Source organism: Schistocerca cancellata, chromosome 3 (genome assembly GCF_023864275.1).
Source record: "Schistocerca cancellata isolate TAMUIC-IGC-003103 chromosome 3, iqSchCanc2.1, whole genome shotgun sequence".
In the NCBI taxonomy this organism is placed as follows: domain Eukaryota; kingdom Metazoa; phylum Arthropoda; class Insecta; order Orthoptera; family Acrididae; genus Schistocerca; species Schistocerca cancellata.
Genome location: NC_064628.1, coordinates 599,511,872 through 599,527,258, shown reverse-complemented (window position 1 = coordinate 599,527,258; position 15,387 = coordinate 599,511,872). Strand labels below are relative to the sequence as shown.

The 15,387-nt window shown below is 42.3% G+C and overlaps 1 protein-coding gene and 1 pseudogene across 2 annotated transcripts in view; both read right to left on the bottom strand.

The window, feature by feature from the left end:
* The window catches only part of LOC126175491 (F-box/LRR-repeat protein 2), a 708,226-nt gene that overhangs the window by 276,146 nt on the left and 416,693 nt on the right, over positions 1 to 15,387 (bottom strand). The window lies entirely within an intron of this gene.
* Positions 10,587 to 10,704, bottom strand: LOC126177553 (5S ribosomal RNA; annotated as a pseudogene).

Genomic DNA, 15,387 nt, shown 5'->3' with positions numbered 1-15,387 from the left:
TAAATTGCAAGATGCAGGTGTGCCAACGCATTGCTTCTAAGACAGCTTACTGTACTGGAAAAATAGGGTTAACTCGTAAAAAAGCGCGAATGTGTCAAGATTTTTCATTTAAATGTTTTTGAAGCTGCCAGATAAGTTGAAAAGCTAGTTCCCTTCTTTTACATCTCTAACTCTGCCCGTAAGATGGTCGCCTTGTTTTGTGCCGTGATAGTAGCATTTTTCATTCCGGTTCCCAGTTACCATAATTTTGGTATTAGACCGTCGTAGCTTGGCAATCAATGTAGATTTTTGTTGGCTCGAGCGACGACTGATCCGGTATAGGTTCCTTTATTGTCTTCTGACCACGTTGTTTGAGTAGGCCATTGTTCGCCTTGTTCCTCTACGGTTACCTACCTGGTATCGTTGGAACCGTCCAGTATAGCTCACTGTCTCCTCAGAGCACACAAGCCTCACCACCTATCAAGGCCACATGCCCACGGGAGAGTTTTTGTTTTATTTTTGAAATTTTTCACATATTTTGCAAGATGAACGATTAGTGCAAGAAACAATAAACTCTGAAAACCTTATATCTTGTTATTACCTCTTATTGTAACATTCTTGTCATTGTTTATTTAAAGTACGCAATAATAACAATTGAAAATTAAGAAACCATCGCTAGAAAAACTCACGTGCATAATTCTGGCGCGAAACGTTGCTACAGCCAGTTCGAATGAATTATGAATGTGATTCGCTGAAATAAGCAGAGGAGTTGCGAAACAATGTATACACTTTTCAACCCTGTACGGAAATTGACTAACTTCAGCTCGTTTTGTTCGAAAATAAATTTTCTGGAAGATTGCATAGTAATTGTTGAAGAAAACGCAGCGAAACATTTTGTGCAGGTTAGAAGTAAGGTAACCGTTTTCTGACAGCTATCCTTATAGCAAATTTCAGGTTAGTTTAATTTTATGCGTGCTATTCGGTAAAGCTTTAAATACGGATCAAACAGTGTATCATTTTGCACAGGGCTGGTCATAATTTTTGTTTCCCATATGCATTGTTTTGCACGTACAAAGATTTTTCGATGATTTTAAGCCACTGCTGAATAAAATCTTTAACCTATAAATAACTAAACTATAATCAACTGTAATAACCTGTTTTTTTAATTATATCCAAATGCAGTGCTTAAAATACAACGCATTTCTAAGATACATAGTTTCATGTGCAAACGCGTAATTTTTTTGCACGTAAAACCCGAACGATTAAAACTTTTCGCAAACGCTTCTTATAATTACCGTAAGAATTATTACCATAAGTATCACTTTAAACCGTCTCAGCACAAGCGATTTGCGTAAAACCAGATTATACGTTCAATTTACGAGCAACTTTAGACCGCTATGTCGTGGGAATGGATAAAGCTTCACAAAACAGGACGACCATTAATTACATGTGTCTGCTTTCTTACAAAATTTGAACCTATACGCACATTTTTGAAACATAGAAGTGGCGCGCGTTAAAAACTCACAAAAAACGTCTCTTTTGTAAGTAAAATCTGAATGAACCTGGATTTTTGAAAGCGAGTTTTCAGTTTTATCGTAAGAATTCATTTTTTATTTATCAGATTCGCCTTAAACCGTTTACGTGCATTCATTTCACCTAAGAATTTAAACCATCGTATTTCGAGAACGGATAAAGATTATTGGATGAAAAATTTCGTTTCGACATTATCCATTTATTTACCTCCGGAAAAGTTTGAACCGATTCGTACAAGTTTTAAGTATAGAAGTGGTGCGATTCAAAAACTTCTAAGAAAGAAGTGGTTTTTTGGACGTAAGTTCTAAACGAAGCAACATTTTTTCAAACGGTTATAATTTTTCTTAGTCCAAGGTCCAGTACACCGGGAGACCAAATTTGAACCAATAGTCTCGCCCCGCTTCGGAATTGTTTAAGGGTGACTGATTTTGCATATCATATCCGAACGAGGGTGACTGTTTTTGCTATTAAAATCCGAACACTGCACTTACAAATGTTGCCGTTAGCTGCGCATTAATCAAACAACTTTTTACGCTATGTTTATTGTTCAAACAGGACCGAGCACCAAGACCCCACAAACTACGATTCTACGTGCTGTCTTTACGTAAATATTCCTTATAGCGCTTCCTTGGTATAACGATATTCTTGGTAGATTCTTCGGGTTGTCGCTCTGAGGTGTTGTGATGAAAGAATGGTGACCTTTGATCACTTCCTTGCGCTTTCAACCAATCAGTGGGAGCATGCTTACCGATGACTTCCAAAGCACCCTTGTTCAGAGGGTGACTTGTCATGTGCGGTAGGAAGACAGATGCTGAGCGCCGTATTTGCAGTTATTAATTATAACGTTTCATTTATTGGAAGTGATTGTTCATAGGCAATTTATTCCAGTGGTGTTGGTATACCACGGCTTATTTTCAGTAATTTTGTATCTTTAAGCTGCGATGAATAGCGAAGATGAGCTGAGATTCGAGTATCCGTTACACATTTAGGAGTCTTTGTGCTTTCTGTTAGCTTCAAGCTGGTTACGGCATAGTGCTCTAGTGATTCAGTTAGAAACATTACGCAGTCAATTTCTTCACCCTCCTGCTGAATTTAAGTTATTCTATATTTTTATTAGAGTCGTGTACATATGTCTAAAATTTTATGATTAGTGGAGTTTTCGACTTAGGTTACACCTGTATTTTGAATGCCAAGTGGCTTGTGTCCTCTATTTGGTTGGTCTGAAGTCAGTATATCGCTATATTACACTTGACGTTCGTCATTTCCATTATCCTATGTCACTTTTTGATATTATGAATATTTCTGGTGTGTGCTAGGTCTGACGCCATTTCCTATTGACGACACCCCACCCCATTTCTCTACTTGACTGTGGTGCTTGGTAAAGATACGAAGTAATTCAGTTCTCAGATAGTTTCCCCTTATTTTTAGTAATAAATATCCCATTCTTTCCACGCAGATTTTGAATTGGGAAAGTAAGTTTTTCGTCGGCTGCTGAGTGAACGATTGCTATGGCGGATTGTCTACAGTGGTACTGAAGGTATTTTAATTCCGTGTATGCAACTACAAGAAAATGCATGGTTTTTTATCAACGTGTTTCGTTTCATTGAAATGCGGCCATACAAATGAAGAATTTCTCCAGTGTGTATTCGTGTTCCACGAAATAAAGTGCACAGAGCATTGTATTGATGTCTTCAGATTGACATAATACTTCGTGCTTGTTCAATTCTTTGATCTGCATCATCATGCAAATGACTTGGATAAGCATTATCAGCAGTTGGTCAACTTTCAAATTTCAGTATTGTTATTACAAAAAAAAGTGGCCACGATCCCCATTGCACAGCGTTCGGCTGTAAGTGGTGCACTACTACACTCTTGTAATTTTGATGGTAGGATCTTAATAGTGACTTTACTTTCTCTCGTTTTCAACTATCCATGTTATGTCTGCTTTCGCCATTTATTGTAGGTGTGAGCTACTTGCTTAACTTCCTTTCTTCATTTTCGAAGCTGGATAGTGTTACAACACTATTAGGTCATGATTTAGTTTATTACGAGGTTGAATTTATTAACTTAGGATTTAGTGTTATTATGTGCATTCGTTGTCCAGTTACAAAAACATTATTTCGTTTACAACTGTTCAGTCAGTCAAGATACTCGGAATAGCCGTTTCAAGCTTAGACCGCACGAGCCGTTTCACTTTACAACAGGAAGTGTTGTCACAGAGGAAAATTGCCACCGAATTGACCTACATGACAACAACATAATACAAACATACAGCCGCTATCATGACTCATAAAACAATGAAGATCTTGATTCGGACGAGACTCGAACTCGGGACCTTTGCGTTTCGCGGGCAAGTGTCTACCAGTTTTAATCTGCCAGGAAGTTTCATATCAGCGCACACTCCGCTGCAGAGTGAAAATCTCATTCTGGAAACATCCCCCAGGCTGTGGCTAATCCATGTCTTCGCAATATCGTTTCTTTCAGGAGTGCTAGTCCTGCAAGGTTCGCAGGAGAGCTTCTGTAAAGTTTGGAAGGTAGGAGACGAGGTACTGGAGGAGGTAAAGCTGTGAGGACGGTTCGTGAGACGTGCTTGGGTAGCTCAATTGGTAGAGCACTTGCCCGCGAAAGGCAAAGGTCCCGAGTTCGAGTCTCGGTCCGGCACACAGTTTTAATCCGCCAGGAAGTTTCATATCAGAGCACACTTCACTGCAGAGTGAAAATCTCATTCTGGAAAGGATCTTCCTTGGAAGTGGACCAGGGATCAGTAATATCATCCGGCGAATGCTGTGTACAAGTTATACCTCTTAGGCATCTACAGGAATACGCAGCAGAACAGAAATAAGCGTTACATTTTTGGAAAGAACTGGGAGGGCTGTGTCGACTGACGGTGCACAACAGCGGCGTAAAGCGTCCAGCTCGACGGTGCGTCAGACTAATGAGCAAGGGGACACTTGGAATGGAATATGGATCAATGGTGTCGTGTTGTCTTCGCTGACGAGCACAGGATTTGACTGACGTCAGGTTCTCGTCATGGAAGAGCGTGGAGGCTGCCAGGTACCAACGCGTGACTCAGACGCGCAGCTCCACGGAATCGACAGGTCCGGGTCAGTGATACTCTGGGCCAGTATCATCCACAGATTTCGGGCGCCTCTCGTCACTATCAATGGACTGTGCATTGTCGGAACATGATCCTCAAATCTATTTTCCAGCCCTACAGTCGGCATAACGAAGATGGTTTTGTCTTTCCAAACGATAATGTGCGAACACAGTGCATCCACCTCATGAACATTTTACTCTAAAAGGCTGGAACTAACCGGACAGAATGGCCAGCGCTATCTGCTAACGTGAATCATACTGAGCACCCTGGCACTAATAGAAACTTGCAGTGCGTCGTATCTGTAACCTTCACCAGACACTGAGTCATCTCAGGAGGTCCGCCGTTGAGGAGTGGGAGACGTTTGAGCAGTCCCGTCTCGACTGTGTTGTGGTCAGCAGACCAAGAAGGATCCAAACGTGTTACAATGCACAGGGTGATTTAGCAGACACGCACTATCCAACAGACTGCCTTTACTTCGGTTATCTTTTCTTTTTTATTTCGCTGCAAAGTTATTTCCTGAGTTTCACAAGTAGTATGCTTTCATTCTATGCTCTCTTTGAATCTTGTCTGCACAAATTTGCAGATAAGCAGTTTGTGCAAAACGTTTTGTGAATAGACGTCTTGAACAATAAGCGCTTCGCTGCTATTGCAAATAATTTATTTAGCGACCGGTTTCATAGCCTAGAAGCGACATCATCAGGTTAAATCTGTAAAATTACAAAAAGCGCTCGCTATAACTGTGGTCGAATTGTAGTTACAGTCAATAGTGAGAAACAGAGGAAATTACTTACATGGTGAGTCATGACATTAAAGATGCAAAACGGGCTTGACCGAAAATTCCTTGTCGGTGAATAAATGATGCTATTAGCAACTCGGCAGGTAAGCGGAAAGTGTGAGTCCACTGTTTCTCAAGCATGTCTAAAAATTATTTAAAAACTATAAAAACCATCAAGAAATATCCTCCCAGCCTAATGCGATAAATGACCGATAACGGGCTAGAACACCGGTCAATAATTAAAAACACGTACCATGAATCCAAACGGACGACAGTATGCCGAACATAACCGGTTGACCATTAGGTAAGGAGACGCAACCGATCGGGAGCGCCTAAAATTAATGAAAATGTGGAAAGTATGAACAAGAAGCCACCTAGTAATAAAAACAGTACAAAGACGATAATTAATGGAGAAATTTGTGTGAAAATGACATACCATAAATACAGCAGACCGCAATGCATGGAGAGGCAGGAATCATTTATTCATAGACAAGCAATGTTCGATCTCGTCCACATTGTAACTTTAATGTCATGAGTCGCCATGTAAGTAATTTTTTCTGTTTCTCACTATTGACTGTAACTACAATTCGACCACACTTATAACGAGCGCTTTTTGTGATTAAATATATCTAACCTGATGATGTTCCTTCGAGGCTACGAAACAGGCCGATAAATAAATTATTCACAGACCAGCCAAGCTGTTATTATTCAAGATGTCTACTTACGGCTGCCGTTGTCCCTCATACAAGATAGTTTTGTGAGCAGTTTATTTGTCTAAGTTAGTCGACGGGGCGTTATCTAAACGCAACACACGAACTTGTCCCATCACCAATGCTTTACAATTTTTGAATGTAGCTGCCATTCAAGTGAATATTTTTTAAATAATATCTGTTCGATTACACAAGTACAGTATCATATCACTGGTTTCTAACGTTCATTCTAGCACGGTATATGATGAAACGTAGTAATTAGACCAACAATTACGGCGAAATTAAATAGTCGTACATCGTGGTTCTGGTCAACGTCGTGTGATGAATGTAGTCCCGTTAGAACAACGAGATGTACACACAAAGTGAAGATCGCATTCGTAATTAAACAATATTCAGTATAGAAAGAAGTCGTCCAGTTCAAAGTTAACTGCCCAAACGCGTGCCTAATGAGATATTCTGAGAACAATGACTTGGTTGAAACATCACACACGTACATCTTGCAAGCATCTCCACAAGCAATTCGTAGTATTAACAACAGTCTCGCAGTATATTTGCTGTCAAAAATCCATTGCAGTTAGCGATATTCGAAAGTACAATGACAAAATGCACATGGAAATAAAATCTCTGATAGACAACAGAAATGTTTCCAAATGTAAATGAACGGGTCTTAAATATTCTTCCCATGAGATGTAGGGGTTCTTGAACAGAAATAAAATTTTTAAAAAAATGTTCAAGGCCAATACGAAGCCACTTGAATATTGATATTTTCTTCGATTATCCATGCAATATTTTTTTAACATCATAACGTTTATGATGAATATAATCCAAGGAACTAACTACCTTCTGTCTTTCAATGAGGCCGTTCAGTATTTTCTCATATAGGAACTGTACGATTAAATTGCCGAATGCAGAAGAGTACCGCAACTCCTCACGACGGCAGGAGCATCTGCGCCTTTTGCCTTGCTGTTTTCCGTGGCATAGTGCGCAGAGTGGTAGAGCTATGGAAGTGTGGAAGGATTCAGGTGACAGTGAACTGCCTTAAGAGGAAATGGTCATATCGTCTGTTCTACGTATCGACCCTTTAGGAGTTAAAGATGACCTGCTGAGATATAAAATCTTCACTGTGGAATCTAGATGAAGATTAAATTATCTGTTAGAGTGGATGACTTTAGTGACAACTGTGATAACAAGGTACTTGTTCAGCAACTGCACTTCGATTGTTACTGCGTTGCATTACTGCTTACTGTGGTGTCACCGCCAGACACCACACTTGCTAGGTGGTAGCTTTAAATCGGCCGCGCTCCATTAGTACATGTCGGACCCGCGTGTCGCCACTGTCAGTAACTGCAGACCGAGCGCCACCACACGGCAGGTCTAGAGAGGCGTACTAGCAGTCGCCCCCAGTTGTACGACGACTTTGCTAGCGACTACACTGACGAAGCCTTTCTCTCATTTGCCGAGAGACAGTTAGAATAGCCTTCAGCTCAGTCCATGGCTACGACCTAGCAAGGCGCCATTAGCCTTACAGTGCTTGTAATTAAAGTCTCATTTGTATCGTCAAGAGCGATGTACCACAATGATGGATTAAAGATAAGTATTAGACAAGCTACGTACTTTTCTCTATAGCATTCACAAAGTATTCTGTTCCAGAACTCACGCCAGCCGGCGTGTGTGTACGCGTGCCTTTCGGTTACCCGTCACTGTGGACTGGCTGTCTTGTCAGCCCACTACACTTACTATTGAGATTAGGAGGCACGCCATTTCTGCTGATTCGGTTTGGGAAAATGGAGAGGCACAGAAGTTTTTAAGGGCACCAGCTTTCAAAAATATTGGCTGTAGAATAGAAAGAATTGTACGCTTTGTGTTATTGGCAAAACGATCAAAAAATTTTGATCTATATTCAACTCCTTTCTGAGCCACAGACAGCTTAAACAAAGGGTAATAATATGTTTACTTCTTTCTTCTAGTGTTGTAGCTGTGAACATATCTACCCTTCATAAACTGTGATGGATTATTTGTGATGAATTTTAAGGTGAATCACCTAAAACCAGCACCGCGAACATTGCGGAAATGGAAAGTGTTATTGATGTGCCGTTGTCACAGAATGGGGTGGTAATCAGGGACTCTTATTGTTAGCCAATACGCAGACTGTAATAATATTTAGGAGGAATATATTTTTGTGCAAAAGTACACTCTTCAAATGGAAGCCGCCGAAACACGCGCTATTGGTCTGTTGACAAACCCCGTTGGCTTCGTCAGGTGGAACGTTAGCGACGATGGTGTGTAAACGTGTGGTGTGGGATTGTGAACCATCAGCTCATAGGACCGTGTTCCATAGATGGAACACTGAACGCGCTCAAGTATCGCAGCTCTTAACAGACAATCTTCTACAGATACTAGAATAGAAAGAACCTGTGGTACCAATATGATGGCTGTTCAGCCCATAGTGCACGAAGCATGTCTTCACCAATTGCTTCCACATCGTTAGACTGGACGCAGAGGACCTATACCTTGGCAGACTCGTTCCCCGGATTTGATTGCCTGTCGACTTTTTTCTGCGGGGAAAGCTGAAAGCTGCCATCTTCAAGGATACACCAACTGCACCCGATGATATGCAACGACGTTGTACTGCAACATGCTCGGACATCGCTGAAATGCTAACACGTGTGCAGCAGTCGTTCCATACCAGACTGAAAGCGTGTATTGCCGCTGTCGGTGGTCACTTTGAACACAACCTGTGATGGTCACTTGTCTCGTTTCTGCGCAGAAGCCACACAACTAGTGTATGCACTTGTGTTGTTCTTTATTGTGTGCTACCAAGATATTGTACAAGTATCGGTGTAGGAACTTTTCAAAATACGATATCTCGTAAACCACTCGCACTAGAATTCTGGAACAAATAACACTAACTTTCTTATTTACCCTACCTTTATTCTGTTGATGTCAATAGGCATTGTTCCATTTAATAAAGTCTATTTTTGGACAAAAAATACACATTCTAAGTATTAATACAATCTGTTGACTGGCTAACAATACGAGCTCCTGAGTACCAATCCATGCTGTGAAAACCTCACATCAATAGTACTTTCCATTTCCGCAATATTTGCAGTGCAAGTTTTAGCTGATTCACTCTGTATGTATACGTATCGTCAAATTCAGTTAAAATACCTGGAAGATGTACTTTCAGTATGACTGAAGGTGAACAGCACATATTGTTCTTATTCTTCCTGCTCGCTTTTGTGCAGTTAATACTTTGTTTGTGGGTGTTCAGCTACCGCATCAAATTATTCCATAAGAGATTATTGAGTGCAAATATGATTAGTTTATTTCCAAGATCTGCAGCTATTAGCAAGAGTAAAAGTAGCTGAACTTCATTGTTTGAGAAGCTCACTAAGTATGTTTTGTTCAGTTCAAATTTTCATCAGCATGTACACCCAAAAATTAGGAATATTCTTTGCGGTTTATAGACTTCTGTCCATGTGCAGCCTCAACCGTTGGTATGACTGTATTTATTGTAGAGAAGTGAAAATTAAGGAAAAATTAATAATTGTTTGAAAAACGAGAATCAACAATTTCTTCTGTTGCTTTCTTACCATTTGGATTTCGTATTATAACAGTAGTATCGTCTGCTAAAAGGATTGGCAAGAAACTTTGAGACAGTATGAAGAAGTGCTGTATGAATAGTGGCTGGCTTGTTTGAGGAGCAGGGGAGGGTTAAACAAATGAAGAAAGACATATAACATCTGCACATCTACACGAACATATGGACATGCACTCCGCCAACCACTGTACAGTGCATCGTGGAGGGCACTTCGTATCCATGCTATCGATATTACACTCGCGTGCTCACAGTAATAACAGTCTATGTGCCTCTTTATTCCAAAGATTACACTTTAGTTTGGAAAACAGTGACCTGACTTGATGCTAGCAGCGCTTAACTGAATTTGTTTGATGTCTTATGTTGTAGTTACTGATGTGGCTCTAGCGTCTTGTATGTGGTTTTTTTTGCGGGTGCATTCGACATTTCCAGCAGCCTCGCAACAAATCATCGTTTTTCATTGGTCTTCACTACTACCGATTTTACGCGTTCGTCGTCCCATTTCATATCGCTTTGTAGTATTACACTTACAGATTTAAACGCTATGACACTATCTAAAACGCAACCACTTTAATCACATTGTACTGGATTCTTTCTTCGTTTTGCGGTGTATTATTTTCCACTTAAACATATTTCATAAGACCTATCATTAATTACAACATGTCGAAATTACGTCCAAGTCGCTCTGCGTTTCCTTAAAGCATTCCGTCATCAGGCCACAAGTGGCCCATCGGTACTATCCGACCGCCGGGTCATTCTCAGCTGAGGATGCGGATAGGAGGGGCGTGTGGTCAGCACACCACTCTCCCAGTCGGTTTTCTTTGACCGGAGCCGCTTCTATTCGGCCGAGTACCTCCTCAATTGGCATCACGAGGCTGAGTGCATCCAGAAGAATGGCAACAGCGCATGGCGGCCCCGATGGTCACCCATCCAAGTGCTGGCCACGCCCAACAGAGCTTAACTTCGGTGATCTGACGGGAAGCGGTGTATCCACTGCGGCAAGGCCATTGCCCTCGTTTCCTTAGAATACAAACATTTCTGGCTTATTACATTGTCGTCAGTAAATAAGATCGTAATGCTGCTGTGAATAAATCGTCTATGTGTAAGAGGCAATCAAATAAAAACTAGACAGATGGGAAAAAGTAAGAAAACTGTTTATTATTTCAAAAGTAATCACAATAGCTCTTAATACATTTCTGACAAGATGGTCAGTGCCTTCATGTAAAAATGATTGCGGCTGCATACGGACCCATGATTCTACCCAAGCGTGCACCTCTTCTTCCAAAGCAAATCGACAGATCCTAACATCTATCTTCATGGGTCCAAAAATATGGAAATCACACTGGGAGAAATCGAGATTGGACGGAGGATGTGAAAGGCGTTCACAGCAAAACTTGTGCACCGTACTCGAAACAACCTTGATAACATGTGGGCGAGCATTTTGTTGGTAGCTTGTTCCTGAAGAAGTTTTTTCGAGAACTCTGTAGAAGCTGTTCCAAGTACGACGCAGAAGTTTCGTTGGGAGGCCCTTCCACACCCTTCTATATGGTCCTGATCTCTCCCGATGCGATTTCCATATTTTTGTACCTTGAAGAAAAACATTCGTGGCCATCGATTTACTTAGGACGAAGAGATGAACGCCTGGGTACGATCAAGGTCCCTTAAGCAACTGTAAACCTTTTTTTGTGGAGGAACTGATTATCTTGTCTCACAGTAGGATAAACCTGTTAACATTGATGGCGATTACTTTTGAAATAATAAACAGTTTACTTAATTTTTTCCAATCTGTCTCATTCTCATTTGACTGTCCCTTATACATTGACAATATTAGAGTTCCAATTGCGCTTCCTGTGCGCCGTGGTGGTCTAGAGGGCAACACTGTATTGAAGCCTTTGTTTGGCAGCACAGTAGCTTAGCTTCTTTGGTCAGAGGATTAGCTCCGCCGGCCGCGGTGGCCGTGCGGTTCTAGGAGCTCCTGTCCGGAGCCGTGCTGCTGCTACGGTCGCAGGTTCGAATCCTGCCTCGGGCATGGATGTGTGTGATGTCCTTAGGTTAGGTAGGTTTAAGTAGTTCTAAGTTCTAGGGGACTGATGACCACAGCAGTTGAGTCCCATAGTGCTCAGAGCCATTAGATTAGCTCCCATCAGTAATAATAACAAAAAAATGAGTGAATGTGAGAGATGGCATGAGCCCCCTCTCATATTTCTATCTTAGTCTGAGTAATTCGATCTTTCTCTCTAATTGCATGCAGTGAAAAGTCGTTATTCCTTCACACGCGGACTTCCCACGCAGCGTCTCTCGTCACCCGGGTGGCCCGGTGACAGGCGGGCTCTACTGATCTTGAAATGGTTAAGCCGACAGGTGTGAGGGAGTCGAGTGAATGCTTTCCAGACGCTGACATTGTGATAAGAGGGACAGAGACACGCCCGCAGGGCCCTGAAGGAGCGGCTGCGCTAGAGATTCTGTTACTTCACAGAAACTTAGTGAAAACACTTTCTGGCGGGCTACCAGCGAGGCGTGGGAATGACTTGTGTTCCCAGGCAGTCTTGGCGGGCAAATTCCCGCGTTTTCTGCAAAGTCGTAACTGTGATTGGCTTGCTCAGGGCATAGCTCCATGATGCAGCAAAATCAGCGCATAAATTGGCGCCAAGAATCTCCATTGGCAGACTGATAGTGCTTTGGCAATAGAGTGGAATTTTCCGCCGGTTTTCGAGTTGCTGATTGGAACGCTTAACCACGGCCACTGTCGTGGGGGCGGGAATGTTCTGTGTTTGGCTTGTACGGGTGCTCTTGAGAGGGGCCGGCTCTCGCCTTTCGGTCGGAATAGGTTACAAGACTGAGCTCTCGCTGCTCTGGACAGCCTGCCTTCTGTTGGCTGTCTAATATACTTTCATTTAATTGTAACTGTTTGACGAAGTTGCTGAAGTTTCGACTTCAACGTAACTTTCCCAGTACAGTTGGCAATTGAGCGTTCTGCATACAAGCGACCTATGTTGTCCGTCTTGAGCAGTTTTGACTAAAGTTGACTGTATCGGAGTTACTGTGTGACTTCGCTTGTTAAAGTCACTCACTGTACCGTCAGTGATTGTGTAGCGAGCCTTCTTCGTCTCCCTCAGAGGTGCATTTGTGTTGCTAGGAAGTCTTTAGCCTGGAACAACCAGACCAGGATAATTTTTTTCGGGATATACTCGCGACATTATCTTCACCACGACGGGACATCGAAGCAACCAGCCATCGCCTCCAGTGTGCCAAATAGTGTCCTTGCAGTTAAGAAGGCAGCTTTGTAATGTATGTCCGCAGCACCGGCAGATTAGCGCATTTTACTATGTGATAATCAGAGCTCAGCAGAGCGCGCCTGTTCGTCTTTTCTAACTTTGTTCTGTCTTGGGTGTTCATTGTCTGATTCTCCTTACTGTACCCAGCAATTAAAGTTGGGTTGGCTGGGTGTTTCTCTTAAGATATGAATTTCAAGGAATTGGCTCCACATACCACTTGGTCATAAATGTCACAATCTAGTATACGGACAACTTCACCTTCACAGCATTTATTTGAGTATACAATTTGATGTATTGTAAATGTTTCATGTGTTTTGTTTATTATTTTGAGTTTAGTCATAATAAATCAAATTGTTATTTTAGACAGAACTTTCATTCTGTTAATAGGTAGAGGAACCCTTTCATTTCAAACTATGTTAATGAAACTTTCCTTTACCTAAGTAATTTCTATCCAATTAGATTATTGCAAGTGCCAAACTCTTTTCTACTCCACTTACAGGGTCGATTACAGTCAGTTCGCGTTTCTTCTTAATCCATGTGCAACAGCAAAAGTCGGAGTTAGAAAAGGGGGGGGGGGCTTAGAGCATCATTTCCATATGAAGATTCGAGAAGAATTTAGTGTTAAATACACTGCTAGCCCCGGCACCTCGCAAATGGATCAACGAAGAAGCTGAACAGATGCCGTGGGACGTCCGCCCCGAACAAATGCAACGAACAATAACGACAAAATGAGATTTTAGAAAAAGGGGGTAGAGCAGTAGACTACGGACTTGGATGTCTTGGGGTCAATTCCGGATACGGGCGGGGTTTTTTGCTAGTTCCAGTCCCTCCAGGACGAGCAGAGGTCCAGTCAGCATGCTGTAGAACGAGTACCACGGTTCTTTCCTGCGAGTAAAAGGCGGACAGGAGGAATGGGCCCACCACCCTGCCCCTCCAGGTGCTGAAGTGAGTAGAAAGGCTGCAGTCACTTGGTCATATCAATAGTCTGGACAAAGGCTTGCACCACAAGTATTAACTTTTTTATCACGCTTGCTGTGGGCGGACGCGATGTTACTTTCGTTCCTATTTATCGTGCGGTACAGCGTACTGTCTTCTGTTAGTCAAATACTCGTAGAACCAGTCACGTATCAGTCAAGGTACTCCAAACGATCGGTTATTGGTTACTGGTTGGCAATATTGTCAAAAGTGTCAAAACCGCTTAGGAAGTGTAGGAAGACGAAATTACTTATTGGAACAAAGTGAGCTGCCTTTCGTGTAAGCGTGTAAGTCTGAAACGTTGTACTGAAAGCACCAAGACTCAGTTTTCAAGGATTTCACCCCTGCAGATATCGCTCCATTGATGGTTGTCATAGAGACACTAATAATAGCGGGCACAGCGTTATGCAGTCCTTCATCCCACGATTCATATGAGAGTGGAAAGAATGAAATCCCTAATATAGGCTACGACTAAAAACAAAACAGAAAATCCCTCTGTCACAAAGCCTGCAGCAGCCTGTAGATGCAGAAGCGTAATAAAATTTTAAACAGTCACTTTCAAGGTGCGTGCAGCCGCGCGCCGCTGGGTCAGGTGGGCACGTTCCGAGGTGAGGAGCTGGTGGCCGGCCCCTGTATTACGCGTGTCGTCTCGTCCCGAAATAAGCGGACAGGGTAGCGGCGCGCCAGGCCGCGACGCCGCCGCCAGGGGCGCTGGCTGCCCACAACAACGCAGGTGACCGCCGCTCACGGTACACACTGCGGGCGGGATTCGGGCACGTCGCGTCAAGGTCTTACCAACACGTAACACTACAAGGGGCAGTCATTAACTTGTAATTAATGTAAAAAGAGGTAAAGCTCTCTTCCAGCTTGTGATATAATTTCACAATTGATTATCGATAACTGAAGAGAAGTCGATCTTGACATCTAGTAGCAGACTCTGACGCTAACCTAAGAGCATATTACGTAAATTCTATTTTTTGTACTGCAAGACATGCTTATAACAACAGCACAACATTGTTGATTGCTTGCTGATTCCACAAATACCATGCAGTCCTTCTCAAGTTGTTTTTGATGACTCTTGTAAGAATTACACATTTCGAAAGTTGAAACTAATTAAATTCATCACTCTGTATTTGCTGCTACGAATTGAGGGCCATAACAATTAAAGAACGTAAGAGGAAAATAGGTTTCATGATGGACCAGCTCGCTTGGGTAATTCGAAACTGTGTCATGTGTTAACTAGAGAAGACTCATGTGTGTGTGTGTGTGTGTGTGTGTGTGTGTGTGTGTGAGAGAGAGAGAGAGAGAGAGAGAGAGAGAGAGAGAACAGGATGTCAGGGACATACACTATGTGATCAAAAGTATCCGAACACCTGGCCGAAAATGACATACCAGTTCGTGGCGTCCTCCATCGGTAATGCTGGAATAAAGTATGGTGTTGGCCC